Consider the following 12,352-nt stretch of genomic DNA (forward strand, 5'->3'; position numbering starts at 1 on the left):
CAATGATGCGATAAACGTCAACGCTGGACACGGAATCTCGTTCCTACAAACAGCATAATGATGGATTTATCTATGTGTGGAGGCAGGGAGGAGAATGAACGTTGCCAGATGGCATTTATCATTGTCAAACAGACTGAGCACCTGACGTATTGATATGAAGTGCTACTGGGTACACATCCAGGTGACCTCTTGTTATCACATCTGGTAATGTGGGCAGTTGCCTTTATATTTCTGACATATTAAGTCCCGTATTTAAGCTCTATCTTCGAAGCCTTCGTGAAGTCATCTTTCAACGAGATAGTGCACGATCGCATGTTACCCGTGCTTTACTAACCTTCCTTGATAAAGAGAGGTTTCGACTGCTGTTCTAGCTAGGACATTTTCCAGATCTTTAATCCACTGAGAACATCTGGTGAGGGTTTGCAGAGAGACTGGCGCGCCAGCACCCCCAGCCAGTACGATCGGCGAATTATGCCATAGAGTTGAAACCGCATAGAATTAAGTATTCGTATCCCTCATCAAAGCTCAGTTTGCCATCCCGAATACAGCCATTGTTGCTGCCAGAAGTAGCACTTTTGTGTATAGAGTTCTGCACTCAGTGTGCCCCAAACCACTCACAAATTTAACCTCGTCTTCTTTTCCTAATGCTATATATGTACTATAAATCAGATACTGCTGTTTGCTTTCCTGTCTGACATACCGATTTTAATGGCCACCACTGTATTTGAAAATCGCATTACCTTTTATCTTCTAATCACATATGTATTTTCATTTTATTTTTTTGAATTATTTTATATTTGCATTACTACTATGTAAGAAGGAGAAACTTCTACCAAAATTGCTTGCTTTTTATTCTGCGCTTACCTTGCCCTTCTCGCTTTCAAGTTTTGTTTTCTGGCCTTGTGACTGCTGGCCCCCTCTTTTCCTTCTTCCTCTGACTCCTCTGTGGGGCCCCATGGTCCAGACTTGTATTACACCATTCGTCCATAGGACGCTATTTTACCGAGCTGGAAACGTCGCAAAGCTGTGTGACATTCTCGGCAATAATAGCTCAGTTCAGTTCAGTATTTTCATTTTTTTAATTGTAAGTGTGAACAGTAATACAGAGAAACTTTGCAGTTACTTATCCTTTTTATCCAGCTAATATGTTGCAGTGATTTATATTTATTTTAACTAACAAGTTAAAGTTTAATTTGAAACTTTCCTGTAAGCCTTCATTCCCCTAATTGTCAGTGCCAGAATATTTAAATTTGGTAGCGCGCGTGAAGGAATGCAAATGTCTACTTTGCAGAAAGTATTTAAAAGCCGAGTTTCGGTAAGACACAGGAGAGTTAGGCTATAATCTCCACCTCTGCCATAGATACATTTGCTTATTGCTGGTTCACGTGGCTTAATTGCATTTACTTGCTGCCACTAGTTTCGAAGGGGGTTTAAGTTACGGTATCTCCGCCGAGCCCTGTAGGTTAGTTTTATCACTTGTTATATCTTCAACTTTTAGTTTCATTATCTGATTTTCAGTTACCGCCCAAGCAGAGACGAAGTTAGCATCGAGTTGACGCATTGTAGAGTTTAAAGAAAGTTTACTTTAACCCTTCTTCTGTGAAGTTACTACTATCCCTGTTTTGACATAGAAGTATATTAATTGGAGACTTTACAAAGTAATCACCAAAGTTTCTTTGCTTCTGTTATTGAGTTTCGTCTTTAGGCATGCCAAGTGTGCCAGCTTCATACAAATTTCTTATTGTGTATATTAAGTAGATAGATATTTAATAAACTTTGCGCTAAATACAAAATCTTCAACGCAATTCTTTTAACCATTCTGTGGACCTACACTCGCGATAAAAAAGGGGAAATAATTTTTTCAGGTCTCCCTCGATTAGTTCTGGGTTTTAGTGGCGGGTCCGATTGCAGCTGTTCCAATCTTCAAAAGATAAAATAACGCCTCAAAAAAAAAGGTTCTGCCTAAAAGATTAAAATTTTTCTGCTAAAAGCATTTAGATTCTAGATGCATTCTTGAGAATATATAGTACTTGTTCTTGAGAATAATAGTACTTATTTGCGACGAAAATAAACACTCTGACCTCGTCGGAGTACTTAGTGAATCATGTTCACAAATTAAAATTTTAATTTAAAATGGCTTTAAAAATGTTATAAAAAGGTTCAAATTGGGGAAGAAGAAAAAAAAATCTGAAGGCTTCAGATTATTAGATAATACCTTGAAAAATTTGACATTAAACAAAATATAAACAAGGTAAACAAAAGTTTCAAAAACAAAAATTTCAAAAAGATAAAATATTTACAACTATTAAAAAATAACATAATCCTAAAATTAAAAACAAATTACACTCTGTGATCCTTGTATGTAGATTTCAATTTAACAGCCGAAGCAATTTTAAACTAAACAGTTAATAATCCTGATATTTTGAAAATTAGTCATTCCTCACAATATTTAAGATATAGAGCATAAAATCCTACATTTGAAATAAGCTGTTTAAAATGGGGCTAAGGAAAAAAAGGCTTAAGAAAGGATTTACTTTTGATACCATTTGGTCGAAAATTAATGCCGTTTGAAGTTGTGTGTATTTTTTTAATAAAGAAATACGTCATTATTCAAGATGCAGCTGTGCATTTCTTTCACTAGATCACTTGTATACCAGACTTGCAATAAATATTACCCTCCACTAAAAAAGCAATAATGTATTTTCATATCATTATATTAAAAGCTCTATACTTTAGCTAAACTCTTGAAACGAAAGCAATTTGATATACCTGAATGCATTAGTTTCTGTCAAAAATTCAGGCTGGAATTATTGCTTATTTCGCACTTTTGTTGTAACTGATGATGCAACAATATGTGGCACACCATTATTAGAAGCTACTAGAAATGCAGAGCTGAATGAAAGTTAAAAAAACGTACTTAGTGATCCATTATTAGTATAATTGTGAATCGTGTTCTTTGAAACAAACTCAGTTGTGAATTTTTATTGTATCACTGTTGCTAAAAAGGAAAAAAACTGCATTTAAAAATTTAGAACTTTACGTGTGTGTGTGTGATTATGGCAAAGCCTCGAGGGCTATCTGTCTAAGAGGAGGGATGCCTTCGTGGAGGACTTTCTAAGGGAAACTGGCTCGTATACACGTTACACATGGGGAAAACCACGAAAACACCCATGCAGCCAGCCCGTTCGCGGGATTCGAACCTCGGACCGAACTACCAGTGTTCAACGGCTTTACCGCTCGGCCGCTGGTTAGAACTTTACGAGCGCTTTCTTTCGAAGGAAATACCAAAAGACATGATTTTTCGAAGGAAAATGATTAAAGTGTGCTTGTGATTAATAATATAAGAATTCGAGTTTATCAAGGATTACATACGACAAACCAAAAAATCGAAATTAATTTTCCTGTGTGAACAAGTAGTTAATTTTCTGTATTAATATTAAAAAAACATATAGTACCGTTAGTTATAAATTTATTCTACTATCAAATAATTTCTGATTCAAATCAAACTGGCTTTCTAACTTTTTTAGTTTATATTTACAGTTATCTATTATTAAGTTTAATTCCATTGATTAGTACCTAATTCCATTGATTAGTACCCGTTTACTTAGTGGTCCGATCCCTCAAGTTAATATATTAAAAGACCTTGCCCACCAGCATCTAAGATCTTTGATCTGACAATTACTCTTTAGAGGTTGGTAGGTTATTTGCTGTTTTTAAATTTGGTGCTAAATCTCATCTAAAAGAGGAGAGGTGTGTATGAACTATGTAACGCGAATAGGTGCGACTTTAGTTGCAATAAATTCTCCCCAGAAAATGTATCATTAAAGAGATTATAATATCAATGCATTAACAATAAACAACATTACTTGTGTTTCTATATAACAGTTATGAAAAACAGCTTTAAGGACGATGTTCTTATGAATGATTTATGAAAAACTAAAAAAAAGTACCATTACAAATATTGGCTTATCCAGATTAACAGATTTATGACAACCATAACTTACACATATACTTCAGCTCAATTCTCTGAAATATTTAATTGTAATTCTTGATTAAAATAACCGAAGAATATAACATTTTTATCTCAGATTGATCGATGATATTAAAAAGCAGTTTTACAAAGCAACGAGAAGGTCACGCATGTCAAAATCTAAAAACTTTCGTAATTTTTTTAAATCAATCGTCGAATTTCTTTCATTCTGTGATTTATTTTACCTCCAAGATCTCTCGATCTCACGATCTCTACAGCAATCTTGAATTTATATCTTTAAAGGTCATTCCCCGTCATTAAAATTGCTTGCTTTTATTCTAACACTAAATAAGAGTATGCAGTTGACAGGACATGAATCAAGTTCTTTCGCATCGCTGCCATGTGAAGACAATGCTGACGCAATGATGACAGAAAGATAACATATTTTATGCTAAAATTTGTTGCATATGTTGTGGTTGGACATTTGCCTTAGGCATTCATATTATGATATAATCAATCGATCATTTAACCGTTTTAACATTAAGAAAGTTATTATGGATTCACTGCAATAGCGAGGTAGACTAAATTTTCAAACAAAAATTTCAAATAATTTTGATGTCTATCATAGAATAAATACAGATATAATTTATATTTGAGATTTCAATGTAGAATCAAAATCCTGTTATAGAGAGAAAGTTGCGATTATTTTGACTTTTAATTTAGGAACCATAACACAGTTATTATTTATTTAAGCTGTTAAGTCGTATTCACAGTAGGGATTTATATGACATGAATAATGAGCAAAAAGCAAGCAATTTGAAAATGACGTATTTTTAAAGGCAGAAAATAATACTTATCCATAATATAGTTCATTTCTTCAGAGCTGCCTACAATAATTGTTCATCAGCAAAGAACGAAATTTTGAATATGAATTACCAAAGAAATAGGAAAGACATTTAACAAAAAAAGAAGTTATAAATATGGTCCTTAGTATAATGAAAACATCAGGATATAACAAGAGAATCAAATGTAAAATAGAGCATCCTAGTTTACCAACAGCTATGCGCCCAAAGTCTCAACTTAGCTGAACTCCCAGTGCCAGTTTTCAAAGAATTACCCTCTTTGTAAATACAGGAATACGATTTTGGTGAATACCGAATTGACCCTAACAACGAAGATTTTGAAACTGAAGAGATGATTCCGTTCGTAAGGGATTTGACCAGTATGTATCGAATGATTTGGTACAAGATTCGGGACTATCCAAAAAAGCTTCAAAGCTGATAGCATAAAGAAAGACTACACGATAAAAACTTGCGTGAAAAAGGAACTAAGGTATTCTACTTTCGATGAAGAGAAAGTGCGTTTCTGCAATACATTCGAAGTGATAGTGGATTTCTGTATTGCCATAACGTATATGTTTTAATTGAAGAGTTAGGAATTTCAGCCTATGACGCAGCTCATTGGTGACCATGGACCTTATGAGTCTTATAAATTTTTTATAAGGTCCATGTTGGTGACTGTTTGTCGATAGCTCAGAGTGAAGCTTGAAGTGAGTCCTTCTCCATGATGGATATTTATTTGGCGCAGTCCCTAATAAGACATTAGGTTTGTTTGTGTGAAGGATATGAAGACATAAAGAGAGTCATTGATTTGTTACAATATTCCCTGCACCAGTAGATCATCTGTCTTGACCTTAAAAAGGGGTTTGCTTTCTTCTTGGCCAGGGCGCAGATATACCAAGTATATACCAAGTTGTTTGGGTGTATGGGACAGCAGAGCTTGTAAAAAGCACTGGATGCAGTCGAACTGGTCGCCAAGATCTGGTCTCAAATCTGGTGATCCAAATATTATACATCAGCTACTTGTGGACTAAAAGAACCTTATACTTCTACCTTTGCATATAAAACTGGATCTCACGAAGAAATTTGTTAAAGCTTTGCCAATTGAAGGAAACTGTTTCAAGTATCTCATTTCAGCATATCTTTGCCCGAACCTTTCATCGGAACAGTGACAGAACTTCAAAAGAATGCTTAGTTGGCCTTCAGAAACATTGTCAAAGATTTTCTTCGAAATACACGAACAAAGAATTACAGCAAAATTGGAAGTAACTTTTGGAGAGCTTCAAAATGCTTGGTTGCAACATGAGCATCAAATTGCATTTTTTACATAGCCATCTTGATAACTTCCCGAAAAATCTTGGTGCAGTCAGTGACTAGCAGGGTGAGCAATTCCACGAAGATTTGAAGGTTATGGAGGTACGGTACTAGTGCAGATGGGATGTGCAAATGATTGCTGAGTATTACTAGAACATCAAGCAAGAATGTCTACAGATCAAACACTCCAGAAAGAACTATAAGCAAAAATTTTTATTTTAATATGAATATTTATCATTTAGTAAAAAGACTTTACTATTTGTATGAACAAAATTTAACTTGCAAGAAATATATATAACTTTTGTATGAATAAAACTATTTTTTGTGAACAATATATTTGATATGTTTTCTGTATATTTTCCTTTATATGCATATTTTGTGTGACTTTTGAGACAAAGAGAGGGTATCCTGTAGCTTAAAAAGTTGACATGATAGACAAAAACTGAAGTTATTTTTGTATTCAGAGGACAAAAATTAGTCAAAAACAAGTGACATATCTAAGACAATGAAATTGCTGTCCCTCAGTTTAAATACATAAAACATATAGTCCGAGAAGTAATACTCGTAAATTTTGTTTCGGATACTCGTTCCTATATATAGCTATTAAAATTGTTTCGAGATTTCGTGCACATCTTTGCAAATATTTTCCTAAACATTTTCTGTCAGTAAGAAGAAGGCTTGTTGATTAGATGGACAATCAGTGTTTATTTAGATTTTTAAGTATGCGGTAATCTCTTTCATAGTTAACGTTATGTAAATTATATATTTGGTAATCAGCAGAATATGTAAATTGTATATTTGGTAATAAGCAGAATCTACTTTGTTTTATAAGTTTTAAATTGAAAAAACTATTTTTGAAAGTATTTCATATCATTGTCTCTAAAACTATTTTCATGAGGAAAATTTTACTGTGCATAGGTTTTTTTGCAGAACAACATGAGAAAATAATGACACAGGTAAGCCATGTAAAACAAATTTTTACCGAAATATTACATAAGTAACTAATTTGTAAAACTATCACTACTGTAGTTACTGTCTATGGATTTTATCATTTCAACTGTACCCTACTTTATATTAATTTTAAACTAACACATTTAAAAAGGATTTTAAAGGGGCCGGTGAATCCCATATCGTTTAATATGTTTTGTTTGCAAAGCCAGTATAGATATTTCATGCACAACCAAGTATTTCATTAAAATTTTTATTTTTAATTTCTGTTCTAACGAATGCATTTCACCAAAGTCTCATAATACATGTATTTTGCTATTTTATTTCGTCTTTATTATCGCTCCAAATAAGAACATAGTTTGATATATAACTTAGCACTAAGAAGTATCCAAAATGTATTATTTGCCCGCAGGAAAAATTTATGCAAGAATTTCTTTGGAAGAATTTCTTATGACATTTTGTTTTTTATACGGGTTTAAAACCAGTACGTTTCTCTCTTTGAATAAGCTATTAAGACAGTTATCTCCAAACGTATCGGTGTGCCTTCTTTGTTTGCATTAATTAATAATTTGGACTTCATAGAAAGGGAAAAATATAACACATCACTAAGGAAAGATGGACAGAACAATGTAACAAATAAGACACACCCGTGCTCAACAAGGCGTGTTCACTGAAGGGTGTAACTTTATCTGTGATGATTACTGATTGTGATGCGAGAGTCAAAATATTTAAATTTTTACATGCAAATAACAATGTACTACTAGACAATAATGTAATTTCTGAAAATCAATTAACACAAAAACATACGTTACAGCATATAATGAATCGTCAAATTTGAGCTGTTGAAGTTTCAGCACAACTTTACAACAGTACTTAAATGTAAGCTTTGTAAACAATTTTATGCTCTTAATTAATTCTAATAGCAAACAGATCATGTTTACAAAAATGATTTGTAACGTGGGAACATCACGCCTGTTTCTAATGCAATATATAATGTCCTGAAACATGTTGCCTGTACCCACTACAATAGATAACCTCTTAAAAATATGCACCTGCACAACTATGTATTTCGCAATGTATATCATGTAATTTAATCCCTTTTACTTGAGCTAATTTAGCGCTGAAAGGTAGGAATACCGTTGATACCGCGCCGCCGGTGGCAGTACTTGTAGTGCTCACTGGAATCACAATTTCCATCACGACTCGAGGAATGATGCCAAAGTGTTGTTAGTTTTCTAGTTAGTGTGTGAGGCTAATACCTACTTACTTAGGGTAAATATTTGGTGGCCTCCAAATTGTAGGGACTTGGGTACGGACTTTCACTGTACAGACTTTGGTTGGCCCCCTGACTTCTGCATAACATAACATAACATAAGGTTTATTAAACTGATATCGTAATTTAACTCCATCTTCGTCAAATCAGCAAGGTTTATTAAACTATCAAATTCTAGGAACTTTTCTGGAACAAATACAGTGGTACATGATGATGTGTGCTCAGAGTTTAATTTCTAAAATTAGAAGTGCCGGAGCCCTATGAAATACATCAGAAAACGAGAACAAAAATGACTAAATAAATAATTAGTAATCAAAATAATTTATAATTAAAAAATATTAATAAAATGTAAAGACATAAAAATGATAAGTTTTTAAATTAATGATAAATACTTCAATGACAAAATAACAGACCTCATCTTAGTTTGGGCTCCAGCTGAAATTGCATTTTCATTAAAAAGCTAAGAAATAGTGGAATACGGCTCTGGCTCTAAAAAGTTCGCATGACAGACAAAAACTGATCAAGTTGTTTTTGTATTCAGACGCCAAAAATTAAAAATTATTAATAATGATAAATACTTCAATGATGCGTAAGTTAAGCCCTGAATGCGTAAGTTAAGCCCTGAACGTACAGTATAATGCTTTCAAGGGATGATAAAAACGAAAGTAATTCTTTTTCTATTACGCCATGGAAAAAAAAGTAAAACGGTTAAAGCTTCAGAAATAAGAACAGAGGAAATGCAAGAAACAGTATGAAAGTATAGATGAAACTTGAGCGGAGAGGTGTAGGTGTAACCAGGTAATCACTTCTAGTATTTTCGGGAACGAAATATTTAGCCCTTCTCAAACAAGTACTGATTTGACTTCCTAAAAATAAGATTACGACATGTGGGTAAAGACTTTCCTATCGTTAAAAATTTCAACCTCTATCCAAGGATTTACTTCCTTGGAAAGGACAGTTATGCATCAGAAGTTAGAATCAATTTTCGAGGTTTACTTATTCGAAGCTTTCTTTATTTAAGTAAAACATAATGTAGGTCTTTCATAAAAGTGAAAGGCGACGTAACGAATTTTTTATACAGAATTTTTATAATTGCACCTCTAAAACGTGATAGGATGTCGAGCAGTAGATTTATAACGTATTTTCTCCCTCCTTTCTGTATGCCTTCGTGGTGTAACGGTAGCACACTCGGTGCGTATTCGAAAGGTCCAGGCTCTAGTCCCGGCGAGGACATTGCTCATTCTTCACTTCTTCAATATTAAACTAACTTAATGATTCTGCAGTGGCGCCCGAACTAAAAGGTGGTGGATGATGATTCTTCAGCACCAGGATTTGGCGATTGGGTCTCCTAATCTCCAGTCACCATTAAGAGGGGGGAGTATATACGGTATTTTCTTCTCCTTTTCTGCATGCATTCGTGGTGTAACGGTAGCACACTCGGCGCGTATTCGAGAGGTCCAGGTTCGCGTCTCGGCGAGGGCACAACTCATTTTTTACTTCTCCAGCAACAAAATAACTTAATGACTCTATAGATCTAATATTAAAATGCAATACTAATGCATAATGAGAGTGCTTAACTTCAGAGTAAAAAAAAATAATCTGCTGAATTTTCATTTTCCGGTAAAACAATGAATATTTTAGTCCAAACTAATTTGCCACATTTTCGTTATGTTCCTAATAGTAAGGAATTTATAATAACGAAACTGGACTTGTGTTCCTTTCAAATGATGTAAATTTTGGCAGTGGTTAGGTTTTGATGGCAGCGATTAAAAAACTGCTGAAGAGAAATCTAATTCTGCTAACATGATTGTCGAATCACGAAACGGATTATAATATGAAGCATTTATTATTCGTTTAATTTTCTTGAGATGTTTTAAATGTTCATTATAAGGTAATATATTATATCTAGTTACGTCCTTATATTTTTCATCTTTGCCTTATTTATATCTAATTATTTTATCTTCTTTTGTTTTTCATTATCTTAGATGGAAATCACGGAATCCTTTCCCGTCTGTTACTACGTATTTTATTTTACTGCAATGTTTGTTTTGTAAAAGCAAATATAAATGAAGAAATACTGTCACGAAAGAATCGAGTTATGTTTCATAAAAATTTTATTAGCGGTGTAAGCAAAATGAGTATCACAGGATCTACTTTAATGTCATCATCTTCTTTCTACATTACGATTCTTGAAACCACATAACTTGTTTCTATCTTTGACGTGACAACTGCCTATAACGCAAAGTCGAAACGTGTGTTTGATTTGTAATAAGATAAGCACCAAGTAGTTCTCCATTTTTATCAGTATAATTGGAATACGATGTAATTAAAGTACTTTTATGATCATTTCATTGAATTGCAGTCTTAGAGTGTGAAAATGCTCATCTTACTTATGAGAAATAATGTTTAATATCTCCCTTTTTTTTAGAGAGGATAAGTATTTTTTATGTAGTTTGAAGTGAATCAGTTCACACTGCGTTGCATTTGTAATTCAGATTTTACACAAGAAATGCCTTCAGAATTTTACAGTGCTATTTGAAATTATTTTGTTAACTTTTAGGAATTAAGGAAGTGTACTTGCTAAAAGAAGAAATAAAATTAACTCTTTTCTGTGATTAGCTAACAAAGAAAAGTGATGCGCTTAATTGTCGTTTTAGGAGAAAGGAATCCTTCCTGGTGCTGGTGGCTTGGCATTTCGGTCATACGCATAATTTTTTAAGTGTTACTCTCTTGCAATGAATTCTGTGTGATTGCTTAAGTAATTCATTTTCCATTCTTCACATAGTTTTACTTCAGTTTTTAAATAGAAAAATCTTCGCCATTTTTGGGGAGGGGGGAGGTTCGAAAGGTAGAAACCTCTTATTATTCTTATGATAGAACGAAGTACAGTTAATTAAAAGCAAGTTGTAAGATAGGTGGGGAAGTGTTGGCATAAATTATCCCATCTCAGAATTAATTGTATTATAATATATGCACGCACATTAACTATATCTGAAGTGAGGAATAATTATCTAATTATTACCAGTCTGTTGAAGAAACGATTTAGCCATTCAAGGAGACTCTAAAGGTAATGTATTATGTGCTTCAAGTACCATCCTTTTTTTAAATCTTTCCTTCCCTCCCCCAAAAAAAGGGTTTAAAGAAAGAACCACATTAATACCTATATCGACGAGTCAGCTATTATATTGCATCTGCTTTACATAGAATTTAAGCTGTGAAAAATGTGAGTACAGCAATTTTCGTGTCATATGTGACTCACAGATTTTTCATTGTTGCTGTTACATCTCATTTATGTGAGGGAAAAGGAATGTATTCCCTGTCTGGAGCCTATGCACGTGATATAACACTTAACAATTTGCAGCCATTTACAAGTCTGTTAGACTGTTTTTGAGATTGAAGTTGTCTGGCCTTTGCTTCCTATTAATTCACAGCGAGTGTTTAATGTTGATGTGTATTTTTGTTCAACCTGCACTTGCATCAACATTCAGTGTGTTAATGAAATAGAAATCTTTTTGATGCACCTGTTGGTTCGTCAGAGTCGATGAATATTTATGGAATAAACACACATGCGATAGAAAACTGTTTTATGAAAATATATAACTTTCCTTGCGGCTATTTATTTAAACTGCACTTGATACTTTAATAACATGGGTTTCAACTCTTTGTCTGTATATGGACCGATTCCCCTCCCCAGAAGGAAATTTTTTGGAGATCAAAAACAGTTTTAGAAACTCGCAAACAAAATACCTCACCTAGAAATAAGGAAAATAAATTTTAAAAAATTGCTGTGAATGCATAGTATGTGAATAAATAGTAAGCTGCATTATAATACATTATCGTAAAATATACATCAATATGCTCCCTATTTATTGATATCTAGTATTAATAATAGGTATAGCATCTTCAGTGCTTGATATCATATAAAAATAGTGATGTAGGCACATGTAAACAAACATAGAGGACGTAAACTTAAATGTGTTTTCTTTTACTTCCTATCTATATGGGCGC

At 33.5% G+C, this 12,352-nt stretch overlaps 1 protein-coding gene across 2 annotated transcripts in view; it reads left to right on the forward strand.

Moving 5' to 3' along the window:
* The window catches only part of LOC118181591 (protein Wnt-4-like), a 362,494-nt gene that overhangs the window by 176,052 nt on the left and 174,090 nt on the right, over positions 1-12,352 (forward strand). The window lies entirely within an intron of this gene.

Source organism: Stegodyphus dumicola, chromosome 1 (genome assembly GCF_044657685.1).
Source record: "Stegodyphus dumicola isolate Sdum_Otavi_A_Nest chromosome 1, ASM4465768v1".
In the NCBI taxonomy this organism is placed as follows: domain Eukaryota; kingdom Metazoa; phylum Arthropoda; class Arachnida; order Araneae; family Eresidae; genus Stegodyphus; species Stegodyphus dumicola.